The sequence below is a fragment of the Coptis chinensis genome, chromosome 3, assembly GCF_015680905.1.
Source record: "Coptis chinensis isolate HL-2020 chromosome 3, ASM1568090v1, whole genome shotgun sequence".
In the NCBI taxonomy this organism is placed as follows: domain Eukaryota; kingdom Viridiplantae; phylum Streptophyta; class Magnoliopsida; order Ranunculales; family Ranunculaceae; genus Coptis; species Coptis chinensis.
In genome coordinates, this window is record NC_141458.1 from 37,423,561 (window position 1) to 37,440,846 (window position 17,286).

Consider the following 17,286-nt stretch of genomic DNA (forward strand, 5'->3'; position numbering starts at 1 on the left):
CGCACATGCCTATCTAGAATATCACACACTACACCTGCATTAATGGCTGACGAAATAGAGATTCCTCTCTCTGATTTTTATAAGGCCCTAAACGATAGCCCTAAGTCTTGCATCATTCTTACAGACCCAGTGGGGGATTTTCGAATTCCCCCAAATATATTTAATTTGTTACCAATTTTTCATGGTTTAGACCACGAGAAGCCTTATCAGCATATGCGTAGGATTGAACAAGTTCTTACCACATTTTATCATCCTACCGTAGGTTCGGAACAAATTAAACTTAGGGTGTTTCCTTTCACCCTAGCCGATAATGCGGCATCTTGGTTAACTGCCCAATCGCCTAATTATGTAGACTCATGGGCCAACCTCGTTCAATTGTTCATGGAACAGTTTTATCCATCACTAAAGACAGATGAAATGCTTCAAAAGATTGATTTCTTCCGCTAGAATCCTCATGAATCCTTTTCAGAGGCATGGAATCGTTTCAATGATCTTCTCATCGAATGTCCACATCATAACCTTGCGAAAGGCACGCTTATTCATGCCTTTTTCAAAGGACTTTTACATCACCATAAAGAGGTTCTTGATATAATGACTAGGGGTAGTTTCCTTAGTAAAGGTGCCTTAGAGGCTTATAGGTTTTTAGAAGATCAATCTAAGAGTCAAAATAACTAGGGGAGGGTAATGGCATAGAAACACGCGTAATTAAAGGCACATATTAGGATATATATATGTATAATATTCACTTGTTTTAAATTAAAAAAAATATTAGAAATGACAGTCAATCCTGATCGGAAAGATTGGTCTAAGCGTCTAACTGATGCCTTATGGGCATATCGGACAACTTTTAAAACTCATATAGGAATGTCTCCCTTTAGACTTGTGTTTGGAAAATCTTGTCACTTTCCCGTTGAATTGGAGAACCGTGCTATGTGGGCTATACAGAGCCTTAACTTCAATATTGATAAGGCAGGTGTCAAGCGCAAATTACAATTAAATGAGCTTGAAGAATTTCGTAGCGATTCTTACGATCTCCGGAAGGATTATAAAGCTAACATGAAAGGTGTTCATGATAAATAGATTTTGCGTAAAGAGTTTGTGGTTGGTCAAAAGGTCTTGCTTTATAACTCCCGTTTGCATATTTTCCCAGGGAAATTAAAAACCCGTTGGTCTGAAGTAGAAACCATGCGCATGGTTGAATGCTGGTGTGTCATCCATATTAGCATAAAAGTATGCAGCCAAACTTGGAGAATAAGTTTGGTCAGGTTGAAGAATTAGGGAAGACCACCCAATGTTTGTGATGTAATCATGGAAGAGATGGCCATAGGCATTGGAATCCATCATAGACTGAAAGGATTGCTCAGGAATGAGTTTGGGAGGTACCATGGATGATGAAGATGCAATGTTTGATGAAGATGCCATGGTGGATGAAGTAAAGAAATGGGTAACGATACAGGCAAACTGGATGGAAAAACGAGTATGTAAGAAAATAGACCCTCCTGTAGCACATGTTAAAATTATATTAGTCACAATGGAAATGATGACAATCCTATTAAGCATTGCATACAAAAGAAGACAAAAAGATAAGACAAAATACATAGTAAGACGAAAAAACGTAATAACATAGATGATTATATACTTATTGACTTAGTAATATCATGGATTCTTATATTGCTCTTGGAGATGCATATTTTGCACCAAACTATTTAGGTCTTCTATTTGTTGGCCGAAAGTGCATCTGAATGTCCCCTTGGTGGCGAGAGAGAATGGTTTGATTTTCCATTAGGAGAGCATGATTTTGCAAGAATTGAAAATGATTTTCCAAGATCTCCTCCTGTTCAACATCATGCGTTGCTTGACGATCTTGAAAATCCTGAAGAGTTGTGATAATGATATTCTGACGAGCGTGTAGTTCCCTCAAACCCCGATGAAGAAGTTTAATGCCTTCCATGGGATTAATAATATTGACAGATGACATTTTCATCAAATAAATGGTGAGAATTTGAGCTTGGGGTGTTTCGCTCATCTATCGAGTATCGGGGTCCAAAACCAACGGAGTAGTCTGTTTGAAGTACCTTTATATATGCTCTTTGAAGGGGTGTCTCTGGAGAAATTATTGGATAACCCCAACGCATCATAATCTGCGTAACCAAAGTGGGTAGAGCTGCCGACCTTCTTGTTTTCTTGGTGATTACGTTCCAGAGGTGTTGGATTAGACAAAAGTCATCTCTTTGAGTTTGCAAAATCCAAAGTAGGTGAAGTTGAGGCTTTGTGACTTCAGTTTGGTGTGATGTACCTACCACATTATGTCCCAACCAGTGGAGCACAACACGTTGATTCTGTTTCAAAGAGCGTTGAAGAACCATGTGATGTGTATTTTCGACGTCGCCATGAGATACGGTAGCTCATGATAAAGTTTTTTATGAATCGAATGATGACTCTTGAACAAGGGACTCCCGGGTTTTATTGGGATTTGAAGTATGTGGAGATCATTTCCTTATTCAATTTCAATCGTTGTCCATAGGCATTGAAGTAGAATTTTCCATCTTCATAACCGCTAAATTGGTAGAACATCAAAACCAATTCGGGAATAACTAGCTGCTTTGAATGATATAGAAGAGCGCCCATCCGACGACGATATGATTTCGGTGTCAAAATAAGGAGAAAACCGGCCTTCTTCGAAAGTTTTTAGGTAGTCTTTCTCTGCCGTTATTTTTCTTGGTTGAGCCATTACTGAAGGAAGGATAGTGAAAATTGTATGAATAAGAATGGCTTAAAAAGAAGAGATTTATAGGCAATCTATGAGGCTATACCAATCTGGAGTCCAAGTGTATTTAATGACCCATGTGATTATGTACAGCATCATAGGGGATCCACAGTAAGTCTTTGTCATGTCAGATATCCAAATACAATTAATGAGATGGTTTAATGTTTAGAAAATACGGAGGAAAGTTTCACAGGGTAGTTAAACTTACACGTAATTTCAGAAATGATGATCATAACTCAGTAATAGAATATGGATAGAATAATCGAAAGTGCATGTGTGACAAGTGTTATGTGTACCTTGTAGCGTCTTGCGATTTTCTCTGAATACTATGTGTATCCATTAATTATTTTGGTGAGTTTTGGATGGATTTTCTTTGTTATGGTTTGTTTATTTATTTACTTATTTATTATTATTATTATTATTTTTTTTTATTTTTTTATTATATATATATATATATATATATATATATATATATATATATATATATATATATATATTTTTTTTTTTGTTTTGTTTTTTGTTTTGTTTTTTTTTTTTTTTTTTTTTAGAGAGAAAAAAAGACAACTAATATACACAAATATTTATCTGGAACTTCTCCAATTAATCGTAACCGCACAAATGTGGGAGAATTATTTAACACACCATACTAATATACAAAATGAAAATCAGAAAAAAGAAAACGGTTACATAGATCTAGATAGGGGTGGGAATTTGGCCCTAACGACCCTAACCCGGCCCTGACCGACCCGACCCTAAGCCCTATAAAGCCCTCACAACTAAAGCCCTCCACAGAGTTTAGGGCGGGCGGCCCTGGCCCTAATGCTTTCTAGAGGCGGGGGCTTGGGCTAAGATTCTAAAACATAGGCCGACCCTAACCAAGCCCTAACCGGCCCTGTTTCATACTTTCACTATAAATACACATACCATAATTGTCCAACTCTTTGTTAAATATTTTCAATTAAAATAACATTGTCCTTTGTAATTTATCACTTACACCCAAGGGTACTTCCAATAACTTGTTTTATATAACAAAAACTTGTCAACTTAGCAGACCCATGAAGAACAATGAGTACTAGCCTAATAAAAATAAGACTTTATTCCTTTGATCATCAAGTCAAAGTCCATAACTTATTATTCTCAATTTCTTTTCTCACTTATTTCTTATAAATTATATTTTTATTCACATCCAAGCCAAGTTTAAAACTAAAGGTTTCCTTCCACACCATTAAAGCAAAATCTGAGAGCGGACATTTGTAACATAGAAACAAAAACACCCTTTGTCGAGGAAAAATGACATTTGTAATCTCAAACCTTTCTCCATCACTTATTCAAAAGCCAATATTTTCATTTCCATATACAAAGCTTGAATCACTTTTAAATTAGAAGAAAGGTAATATTATATTTGTTTGAATCTATTATAGAAATAATTTATGATATTACAAATAGTTTAACAACTTCCATGACCCTTAACCAAAACTATTATGTTTCTTCTTTATATCTATTACTTCTTCCTTTAAAATGATAATATAATTATTTGTCTATGTATTTCAATGTTAAATGTAATTTCAGTGAGGTTTGAGTACAAGGAAGAACAAATTCCGAACTCTCGATGTACTTCAGTTCATTAGATTGTAGATGTGCATTTTAAATTTTTGGACTTATCTGGGATTATTACTAGATTGGTTGGACTTTGAGTTTGTAGATTATTGTACATTTTGTAATATAAATGAGTTTTAAAAGCGATGTAGTAAAAAAAGAAAATATATAGGCCGGCCCTAAAGCCCCGACCTAAAAGCCCTTAAAGAGGGCTAGGGTCGTGGTCGAGGCTTGAGGTTTAGACTTGTGACCCCCCGACCGACCGCCCTGACTTTAGGGCGGGCCGACCCGGCCCTAATATCTGAAGGGCTTTAAATGTTTAGGGCCGGGCTAGCCCGACCCGGCCCATTGCCCACCCCTAGATCTAGATGTTCTGGATCATGTTGTGCATGAGTGACAAGAGAATAATGATAAACACTGTTATCACGATTAATGTGATAGCCCATTCGCGTTGCTCCTTTTCCCATCGCTCTAGTTTATTCATTATGTTCAAGAAATTGAAAATTTGTGAAGAAGAATGTGTGAAGAGTGAGAGAAGGGAATGAGTGAAAGTGGAAAGGAGAGTTGTATTTATAACTTGATTTCTGACCGTTGGGAATCTGACCGTTTGGATCAGTCCGTTTGGATCAGTCCGTTGGGTTCTGACCGTTGGGCTTTGAGAGTAGGCCCAATGAATCAATGAGCAAACTCATATTTTTGAAGTACTATATTCGCATAAATAATTTCTCATTCAAACCGTCTGGAGATACAAAATTATGAGAAATCAACCGATATATAATAATTTAGCGCTAAAAAATAAAAATGCAATGCATAAGGGAAATAAATGACATAGTCATTTCTAAACCAAAGGAAATAAAAGCGACTCTTGTGAATCCTCCGGGTTAGCGAAGATGAACCGAGGTTTTCGTCTTCGCCATGACAAACTTCAGCCGAAATGACCGGTGCGGAATGTGGCCTATAGATCAGTAGCAAGCCCGATCTTGGAATTCTTTGCTGATTTGCCATCATCATTCTCGGAATTGGCCTTGGCGATTTCTCATTTCTTCTTTGGAATTCATTGCGGGAAGTAATCATCTATTCTGGCGAAGAAACATCCTGCGCATACTAGAATTCATGTTCCTCAAGGCATCCATAGGAGTATTGATTCGGTAGCGATGGTATCTTCATTAAAACGATCAGTGGTGGTGAAGGAGGAGGAGGGTATGCGTTATCATGCTCAATGTCATCTCTAGCTCTTGGGTCCCAATGGTCTAAAACACAAGTCTCAAAAATTCCAAAATTCTCGAAAGACCTTGTTTCAATGAAAGAAAGTAGAGTGAAATTTGGAACCCTAAGTTAAGCATAAGCCGAGTAACAAGTCTGCAAGAGGAGTGACCTATTTATTTGACGCTGGGTCAGAAGAATATGGCCCAGAAATGGACCATACAGAAAGTGTGCTTCCTCTCTGTAGGATCCACAGAGGTGCAAGAAAGTCTTGTTCACGCCGGGCGTCTTTGAAGTTCAATGGCGTTGTCGCCCGACCATTGAGTGGCGGCTAATTGGTTACGCGGCGAATAATTTGGTACACGCAGCGATTCGAGCAGTGTTGTACTCCCCCTCGAGAAGCGTGTCAAACATCAAATCCCTCGTGGTCGGATACTCTGACAATAACAGGGTCGGGCTATCAGAGTTAATCGGAATCTGCGCGGTATTCGAAATCAACTCCAGCGTGAGTTCACGTTCCATCCCATCCGCCGTAATCCAAAATTCGTCACCCCGGAAACCTCCATTGTTATAAAATTTCAACACCAATTCTTCGGAATATTGAGCTGGGATTCGATGCAATAGATATTCCCACTCTCTACTAGCAATTTCCTCATCGAAAAATGGGTGAAACATCCCGGAATTATAGAGATTTGTGAAATTTCTCTCAACTGTAATTCTTCTTCGTGCTGCCATAGCGCGGTGTAAATTAAGTTTTGATGGTGCAAATAGCAAGAGGAGGTGGAGGAGGTGGTGCTGGAGGAAGGGGGTTGAGTTTGGTGGAGTTTGGCCCACGTGCGCGGGTCGAATTCACTGTTGGTATGCCGCGCGCGCGAGTGGATTGTGGGGGGACCAAGATCCGATTTTTGTGGAAGAAGAAGTGAGGGGGTGGGCCGTGGGTGCCCCGTGGCGTGGGCTTTAATACCCGGATCTTTGGTTTTTGGGTCGGGTCAAAATTTTGGCCCAAGTACAAATGAATTACAGAAATTCCTCTTATGTCCCAAAATGTTCCGAAATTTCAAACGTGGAAATTCGATTCGTTTCAACTCCAAATTGAACGGATGAGATATCGAAACGATCATTATTAAAAATGCCATCCACTAGAATATGAAAAATCACATTCAAACATTATTATTATTATTATTATTTTATTTTTTTGGTTTTTATTTATTTATACTTTTATATACAAATGTACAAGTCGAGAAGAACGTGTCAACAACACCGGAAATCCAAATAAAACAACACATCACAACAGCTTAACTCAGGCAACTTTCATGTCGGCTCTGGGCGAACCCAATCCCAGCCGGTGTGGCTTATCCTTTATGTTTTGGGGGCCTAGGGTTTAGGAGGGCGGTACCATCCTTGACCAATGTGCAATGGTCTAATAATAATATTACCCTTAGTACATATGGTATAGCCTCAAACCGCCCGAAAGCGAGTCACATAGAAAACTGAAGCGGAGTTGGCACGGTGGAATCCATTGCCCGTCTGAACTAGGAAATGTCCGATGGTGCATATCACGACTCTCTTTGGGCACCATCTTTGGGTGCTAATAAAACAAAAGCGAGTATATACATGTTGAGTCTTTTAACGTCAGATCCTCAAGACGAATGTGAGTCTTTTAACGTCAGATCCTCAAGACGAATGTGAGTCTTTTAACGTCAGATCCTCAAGACGAATCCCAACCTGTGGGAGCAACGGGATGACGACGAAGTTTATCCTATTGAGTGGTGTCGGAAAATAATATACCTTATACCGCTCATCTCGGATAAAAGATCAAGACACTGGACGAGAAAGGAGTTTGGCCAGTTCATACACCACCCCATCCTTTTCGCTCGTCGCTTTCGAGCAAAAGTACTACGACCATTACCAATTCGAGATGGGTGAGATTTGGACCAAATGATGAGTTGGAGTTCACGAGGAAGAGAATAGAAAAGGGAGGAGAAAGAAGGAGTTGAAATTTTTGGTATCCATTGTTTTCCTGGAGGCACGTTTGCTCGATTATCAGAAGACATTTATACTCAGTTCTGAAGTAGAGTTTTTGTGGACTAAGGTTCCGGCGCTTGCAACCACACACTCTAGGGATTGTTAGAAAAGAAAATAGAAGAGGGCCCGACTACCCTAATGGCATACTTTTCCTGTTTAAATACATGGAAAGAAGTACACCGGCCGAATCTATTAGTCTGTGTAGAATTTGGATCATTGAGAAGAGTCTCTTCGACATCCGGAGAGCGCAACTCATGATAATGTTTAAAGCTGGCCATTTACTTGAAATTCGCTACCATCATTTACGTTTTCCACGAGAGATAGCCCCATAAGGAGTGCAAGCGAGAGCGATTGAAAGGACCGGACCATCGAAGTTTTTAATTTTCACGGAAAGATGTGTAATCTTGAGTTGTATATCAAAACTTTTTGACCGACTTTGAACTCTTTTTTCGCAATATGTGCTTGTCATGCACTCTTTTCATGTTGGCTTTATAGGATTCGAGAGATCATAGGCATCACTCGAATTTCCTCAAGCTCATTTAACTGCAATTTTCTCTTTTAGCCTGCCACGTTAGTGTTATAATTGAGGCTTTTGATGGCCCATAGCACAATGCTCAAGTTCAACCGGCGGATGCGGGGTTTTCCAAAAGCGAGGCGATCTGAGAGACATCCCTATAGGTGTCTTAAAAGTCGTTACGTATGCCCACAAGGCATCGATAATCGTAGAGACCCGATCTTTCCTAGATGGATTGACAGTTTTTTCCAAAATGGATTTTATTTCTCGATTAGAGACTTCTACTTGACCATTGGTTTGAGGATGATGACGGAGTTGCCACTTTGTGCGTGACTCCATATTTCTTTACTAATGATTCAAAATTTTATTGCAGAAATGTTTTCCCCGTCACTAATTATAGCTTTTGGAACACCAAATCGAGAGAAAATATTTTCTTTTACAAACAAAAGCGACCGTTTATGATCGTTAGCCACGACATGCCAATGCCTCAATCCATTTTGACACATAGTCAACTGCTACAAGTATGTATAGGAAGCCATGAGAATTTGGAAATGGACCCATGAAGTCGATGCCCCATACATCAAAGATTTCCACAATTAGAATGGGATTTAAGGGCATCATATTGCGTTGAGTAATGCGACCTAAGCTGGCTGGCGGCGATTGCATGCTTTGCAATGCTCATGTGCATCTCTAAACAGTGTTGGCCAATAAAACCACATTGTAGAACCTTGGCGCGGTTTTCTTACCACTAAAATGACCACCACAAGATTGTTCATGGCGAAGGATAACACATCGTTGTGTTCCCGGTCGGGGAATGCAACGGCGGATTAGTTGGTGCGAACAATACTTGAAAAGGTAGGGATCATCGAAATAGAATTTCATAGTGGATAAAAACTTTTCCGGTCATTCTGAGACCAAGATAAAGGAACTTCCTCGGTAACTAAGTAATTTACTATGTCTGCGTACCAAGGGGCGAAAAAATAGAATACAAGTGTTCATCCGGAAAGGAATCCGCGAGATAGGTTCGGTATCGATATCAACATCAGCGACAAGTCTTGATAAATGGTGCGCAACCACATTTTCGCTACCTTTTTATCTCTAATTCGAGAGTAAACTCTTGCAAAAGGAGAATCCATCGGATCAACCTTTGTTTTGCATCTTTTTCGCTAACGGATAACGAAGTGCGCATGGTCGGTGTAGACAATAGTTGGAGAACCCACTAGGTAAGGACGAAACTTATCTAACGATATACAACGGCGAGAAACTCTTTCTCGGTGGTGGTATAGTTACGTTGAGCTTCATTAAGGGTTTTACTCGCATAGTAAATGACAACGGCTTATCTTCGGCGTTGCCCTAGTACAGCTCAATAGCATAATTAAGTCGCGTCACACATTAATTCAAAAGGTTTAGACCAATCGGTGGTTGAATTATGGGGGCGGTAGTTAAAGCGGTTTTAATACCTCAAAGGCTTGTTTGCAACTGAAACTGAAATCAAAAGCGGCATCTTTAAGCGGGGAGATTGGTTAAAGGTCTAGCAACCTTTGAGAAATCTTGAATAAATCTCCTATAGAAACCCTGCGTGTCCTAAGAATGCTTGTGAATGTCTCGAACTATTTTTGGTATAGGAAGTGAAGCAATTTTTTCTATCTTAGCTTTGTCGAACTTCGATTCCGTCTTTTGAAATGATATGTCCTAAAACTATTCCTTTAGTAACCATGAAATGACATTTTTCTCAATTAAGAACAAGGTTTTTCTCTTCACAACGTGTAAAGACCTTTTCAAGATTTGATAGACAGCTATCGAAAGAATCTCCATATATTGAAAAGTCGTCCATGAATACTTCCATAAACCGTTCAACCATATCTTTGAAAATATGAAGCATGCAGCGTTGAAAAGTACCGGTGCATTGCAAAGGCCCAAAGACATTTCGTCTATATGCAAATGTACCAAATGGACGGTGAGCGTTGTCTTTTCTTGATCGCCAGGTCAATGACTATCCGAAAATAACACGAATAACCATCAAGAAAGCAGTAATAGGCATGACCCGCTAAGCGTTCGAAAGCATCGATCGATGAATGGAAGTGGAAAGTGATCCTTATGAGTGGCGGCATTAAGTTTGCGATAGTCGATGCATATTAAGCCATTTTTGGGATCTGGCGGAAATGCATTCATCTTTATCATTTCGCACAACCTGTAATGCCAGATTTCTTTGGAACCACGTAATGCGGGACTCACCCAAACACTATCGAGAGATAGGGTAAATAATACCCGCATCTAGTAATTTTAACACTTCCTCCACGACCACATCTTTCATGGTAGGGTTTAGGCGTATTTGTGGTTCACGCTGACGTCTTAGCATTTTCTTCAGTGTATCGCGATGGGTGCACACATTAGGTTCAATGCCTTTAATGTCATCGAGGGACCATCCAATAGCGAGCGATGTTGTTGAATGACATTAATTAAGCGAGCTTCACGATCGTCAATTAATTGTGAAGAAATAATAAGCGGGTGGCGACCATCGGCATCAAGTCATGCGTATTTTAATTCGAAGGAAGTGGTTTTAATTCAGGGGTGGGTGGAGGGTATTAAAGATTCTTGAGGAAGGTCATCATCCATGTAGTAAACAGATTGATGATCATCCAAGTTACTTGACATCACTGTTGTAGGGTCAAATAATGGTACTGACTCTAATAACTCATTTACTTCTTGTGTGTAATCATTGTCCTCAAACTCAGATTCGCTAAAGGAAAGAAATTGGTACACTTCATCTTCAGGAAAAGAGTTTGTGAAATACTCTTGCGGAATGCTGTCAACCCTGTTGACCTCACCATCAATGTCAGGCTCTGGAAGTTGTTTCATCAACTTGAACACATTCACCTCGACCGAAAGATTTCCGAAGGACATGGTCATGGAACCATCTCTATAGTTAATAAGAGCATTAGCAGTGGCGAGGAACGGACGTCCTAAGATGATAGGAATGGAATCACATGCAACTTCTGTATCCAAAATAACAAAGTCTACAGGATAGAAGAAATCTTGGACTTTTACAAGGGCGTTTTCCACAATTCCTTTTGGATACTTTATGGAGCGATGTCACACCGAATTTCGGCGAATTCGGAAAAAATTATTTGTTCCGACTCTTGATTTCAGGGTGTGGCGACTCTCCACTTCCAAAACCCATAAGCAGTTTTAAAATATGCGGATAATTAAAAACCAATCAAAATTTCAATTATACATAAGTCCTCTTCATTACAAAATTCCCAATTAAGATTAGGTTACAAATCTCTTTTCAATAACTCTTTAATTAAAATATACAAATGAGAATACAAAACATTGTCTAGACTAAAAGCTATATCACCTCAAGGGAAAAACAAAGCGTATCAGGAGATGTAACGCTTAATTTGCCAACCTTCTTCAACACTAAACCACATCAAAACTTATCAACTATGTTCATTGAATGAACACGCCCGATAAACAAACATGCAAATCGAGAAGCATTATAAAATGCTGGTGTGAGTAGCCCTAAAATACAACATATAATTATACATATACATACACAATCTATCACGGTTAGTTCCTCCATCGAAACAGCTTTAACTTTTAACGACTAATCAACATCCTTAAGTTCAATAATCTAGGCGGGTAGTTCCTTCGAGTTTAACTTCCCACTAACCACACAACAAACTATACACATCATAAATAAGGTATGTAGTTCCTCCATCGATTTTAGGTTCTAACTAAACAAATAACCAACCAAACATATTACCATAATTAGATTATTTGGGGCTTTCTTTGTGTGTCCCTAAAATCACGTCGTATCTATGTCTTACCTAGTTTCCTGGCTACCACAATCGCTACCCAACGCCGAACATGTACATCCACATGCCTCCTTACATAATGAGCCACTCCGTGCGTAACCACCCTGGCGGGATGCGACACCGGTAAATCCTCACCACGGAAGCCAAATCTATGTAAACCGCCACTATTCGGCATAAAATATTAGCATCATCGTTCTATTTTGCGAGCGGAATAATCAAGCCACTATTAATTTCGCCGGGGAGGGCCGAAGGCCATTCGCTTAAGCGAAGCGCCCGGAAGGGCAGAAAACCATTGGATTAAGCAAACAAAAAGGGCCAATCCATGAGTTGTGGTAGTCGAGGGTTCTAGGATTTTCGTTATGTAATTTATTCGGTGTCATACATTAATGACTCATAAACATTTCTACTATATCGTGCGGGTCAATTACCTTATTGCACTAAGCCATAATATCTAGAAACATCTCAATTATATCTCATAGTCACTTTTCGTTCTTTCACGTGCAATATATTATTTGCACTACACACCACACTCAGGTGGGCAAATATTCACCGATACTATGTTAGCATCTCACATATAAAATAATGGAGTGTATATACATTTCTCAAGATATTGCATTAATATATATATCCCAACATATGATATCATGTCATAATGCTTGGCATTATCACATATATTTTTATAGCGTATTAGGAATATAATGTCTCCTAACATCTCAATATCGTCCGTGTCAAAATACACAACATCAATTGTCAAATCTTTCTTAGGCGGTGACTAACCAATTATCGAGGTTTCGGTACCATTTTATTTTATGGCTTGTCCATACAATATACAACATAAAGCGTGTAGCCAATTAGGCGGTCAAAAAGTCTACAATCAAAGCCCGATATTTATATACTTTACACACTACTCACTCGCGTCAAATCTTAATTAGATAATGACCAACCAAGTTATACAATATCAACAATATTTTCTTACTATATATATCCATATGATCAAATATGTGAAAAACTGGAAAAGTCGGCGGTCAAAGTCAACCGTCGATCAATGGTCATCGGTCAACACGTCATGGTCAAGTCAAAGTCCCATATCTTGGTCAAAGTCAAAGTCCACATGTCTGGTCAAAGTCAAAAATGTCACGGTCAAAGTCAACAGTCTGGTCAAAGTCAAACTGTCATCTGGTCAAAGTCAACAGTCTGGTCAAAGTCAAAGCTTATCTGGTCAAAGTCAATGAGTCTGGTCAAAGTCAAACTATCGTTTTCGTGTTCGACAAGTCTAGGGTCATAGCCATGGTTCATGGCTAAGGTCGAAAGATGCATGGCTCGTGGGCTCGTGACCCGCGGTCCTGATTCGGGACCAACCGGCCAAGCCCAAACCTTAGGGCAAAAGTCTAAAAGTCCACTTATTTATTCTAATTGGACCGATTGGATCTATTTTAAGTATTGGCCTCGCACAATATTAGAAGCGGGCCCAAAACTTATCTTGGCGGCCCAAACAGTTAAGTGGTTAGGTCCAAAAAAAATAAAACAAAGAGAACTGGCCCAACATAACTAATGTGGTAGAAAATTAAAGCTGAAATTTCGCCCAACTACCACTGAAATTTCGAATAAGCCAATAAAACATTTTTGATAACTTAAAATAGAAATGGGCCCAACACAACTTAAAATTAGAACCGCCCAAATAACTTAAATAGAACCGCCCATTAAAAACAAAAGGGTTAGGCCCAAAGCCCAAATCGAAATGGTCATCTTCCTCACCGTTTCTCCTCCTCCGGTGACCGTTGAATTTTCCGGCCACCACTCCCGTTCCCTCAAGTCGGTTCGACTCAAATGAAAAACCAACAACATTAATGAAAACTAAAACCTCAAATCCTTACATCCCAACATCACCAAACTAGATCGAAAATCGTTTGGGCCACCATTAAAGCTTGTTACAAGCTTAAATCGGCGACCTACACAAACCCAACATTCAATCCGACCTCAACCTAACCTCAACGATGACAAAGCAAAAACAGCGACAACCAATTACACCAAAACAGCCCAACCCGGTGGTTTCGATGAATGGCGTTAGCGCCATTGATCATACTCCACCGAGGCTTCATTGCCCCCACTCGACCCTCAGTGATCCAACCTCCACCACGGATCAAACATCACAACAAAAGTAAATCAAAACAACCGGATTTCGTTCTCTTTTTTTATTGTCACCGGCGGCGCCATTAGTGCCACGGCGACCACCGAAACACTATTCCCATACCACCCACGGTATCCACGGTATTTCAATCTGAGAAAAAGATTTATTGCTTTGAGGCTTTAGCGGCGATGTAACAACCGATAAGCCTCGGCGGTTTAATTAAGGATTCCCACAATTTTCAATAAAACAAAAGGATGCCGAAACCGAAGAAAATACATAAGTAGAAAACTGGATGGAAAATCGGCAGTAAAGGTTTTTGTGTTCACGCGTAAAACTCTAGTTTCGATATAAAAATAAAAACGTAACTACTCACCTCGTGTTATCGGAAACAGAAAAATATCGAAGAACAATGAGAGAACCAATCCCAGCTAGCTCGAAAAATCCGCGTTCTTCTCCGTTTTAGGCTTGTGTGTGTTGTTTGTGGTTTTAAAACAAGTTTCTCCGGAGACACTCTATATTCTCCTTAACTTCCAAATTACTAAATATTCTTATATCCTAATTATGGAAATATTATTTCTATTAAAAGGATTATATATAGGTTACTTAGGTTAATACCTTGTTTCCTTTTTATTTAAAGCTTTCCAAAAATGAAAGATACACTATCCATATTCAAAATTCAAATGCTAGTTTCCTATATTAACATTATCATGAAATTTCTATTTAGTATTCCCTCCTTAACTATTTGGTATTCCACATGCTAGCACGTTGACCAGAAAAATACAGTCAAATACAGAAAATATTAAATATTGTTACGCAAATAATGTAAATATAAAATAGGGGTCTTACAGAACGATCGGCTAACTGTAGAGTCATGGTGGTAGGTTTTAGCTCATGAAGACCTAGTTGTTTAAATAAATAATATGGAAGTAAGTTCACACTAGCTCCTAGGTCTAATAGAGCAGTAGCCGTGTATTTGTCACCTAAGGTGTATGGAACCGTTGGTCTATCAGGGTCCTTGTATTTTACTATACCATTGTGTTCGGTGATGGAGGGAAACTGTTCAGTGAGGAACGCTTGTTGAGGAACATTAGTTCTCCTTTTTGTGGTGCACATATCTTTCAGAAATTTTGCATGTTTTGGTAATAGTTTTAAGGCATCGAGAAAAGGTAAGTTGATTGTTAAATTTTGAAAAGTCTCTCGAATTTCAGCAAAATTGTCATCAGGTTTATTCTTTGCCAAGCGTGCAGGAAACGGTGCCTTAGGGCGGAATTTGGCAAAGGGGTCTACTTGCTTGTTTCCTACATTCGGAGGTGTTGACTTTGTTGTATCAGGGGAATCTTCCGTAGGTTTATTATTAGAACTAGATTCCTTGGAACCCTCTTTTTCCTTTGGTTGATCATCTGGCATAATGATCGATTGTCGGCGGTTTTCGGATCGTAGAGTAGTGATTGCATGCACCTCACCTTTGGTTGGGGGTGCTTGTACGAGGGCATTAGTAAAGGTTTAAAGGTTGTTTCTTTGGTTTAGGGTTTGGGAACTGCTTGTCGCAGGAAACACGCCTTCGACTCTTTTCTTGTGCCAATTCTTTGAAGTGATTGTTGGATAGGCGTTAAAATTTGAGACTGTTGGTTCATGTAAGCCAAGAAAGTCTCATTTGTCCTATCCGTAATGGTTGGCCCTTGAGGTTGTGCAACAGTAGTAGTAGTTCTCGATTATTGCTTAGAAGTTGTTGATTATAGTTGGGATTTGGATTAATTTGGAACAAGGCTGCGGTTGGTCCGATAATTAGCATTAGAATTATTTTGAAATTGACCTTGTTGGTATTGTTGATTTTTCCTTGGCGGTATGGAATAAAATTATTGGTAGGTCGAACGGGTTGATTAAGCGAAACCGGGAGGAGCCCCCATTTGTTGGTTATTTTGACGCCAAAGCGAAATTAGGATGTTGTCTCCACGGTGCATTGGGAATGTTGAATGCACATGCCTCCTCCGCTTGTTGAGTAGGGGAAGCATATAACAAAGGGACAATATGCATCGGGATGATCGGGACTAAGACAAAAGGACATAAGAAGTGGTGTCAGCGTTCATATTTGGTTTTGGTAGTTGATCGTTTACTTGAACGCAAAGGGCATCTTTTTAGTTAGGGATTCTATCAAATTTTTCATTTCGGGGATCGGGTTTTACCTCAAAAATAGATGTGGCTTTTGTAACGGTATCCTTTGATGATCTAGGCGACTTCGGTGTTACCCGGTGTGTACATTTTTTTAGCTTGTTTTTCAAGAAAAGTATAAGCCGGTAGCTCCTTTGTCCATGAAGCAACCCTCCGTTCATTATATCAAGAGTTTCTTTTTGATGATCGACGGACCATTAAAGAATGAGCGAACAAGGGCGACTTTTTCTAGTTGGTGGTGAGGACATTCTAACGCAGAAGATCGATAAAAAGCGACTCCATGCTTCAGTAAAAGGATTCATGAGGATTTTGATGGAAGAATTGAATTTTTGAAGCATTTCAATTGTTTTCTTACGAGTGTAAAACGGAAGCATAAAAGCTTGAACTAGTTTATTCCATGTGTCTATGGATTGTGATTGTTGTCCGCTAGCAGATTGACGCTTTTTCCGCTAAAGTGAATGGAAACGATCGAAGCAAGAGTTGTTCCTTAGAGGCTCTTTGGATGATGAAATGTTGTTGCCACTTGTTGAAGTCTCACGAAGATGATTTATGCGGTTTTTCATGCTCCAAACCATGATATATTGGTAACAAAACTGAAAGCGTTTGGTGGGATCACGAAAATCACCGACAATGTCCTCAAGTTTGATCGCGGGGAAGAAGGTCCTTCTGTAATGCGATATAGAAGTCGAGAGGGGCTTCTCTGCTGGTAATAGGATCGTTAGCCATAATGACGAAGTTGATGGCGGCGAAGGATTGTGATGAAGGTAATTAGCGAGAAGAAGAACAATTTTTATGTGAGAACTTACGCAATTACTTATTGTATTTTTTTCGACGATAGGTATGTTCAATTTCTTTAGTGGAACCAGACCTTAATCTCATGCAAGCATAAAATTAAATCTAACTTACAGAAGGAATTATGAGGACTCGAATTTTATTATTATCTTAAGTATTAGGGTTGAACAACATATGCCTAAAAGCTCCGCCGCTAGCGTAGCAGGGGAAGCTAGGAATACGTGTGCATAAACCAATGACCAGTCACAAGAGAGATATGAGGGAGGATTTCCGT

General features: G+C 39.3%; 1 non-coding gene across 1 annotated transcript; it reads right to left on the reverse strand.

The window, feature by feature from the left end:
- Positions 1-417: 417 nt before the first annotated feature.
- LOC147509471 (small nucleolar RNA R71) lies at positions 418-521 on the reverse strand. Its single transcript, XR_015219611.1, has one exon. It is a non-coding gene; the product is annotated as a small nucleolar RNA R71 (small nucleolar RNA).
- Between the last annotated feature and the right edge of the window lie 16,765 nt (positions 522-17,286).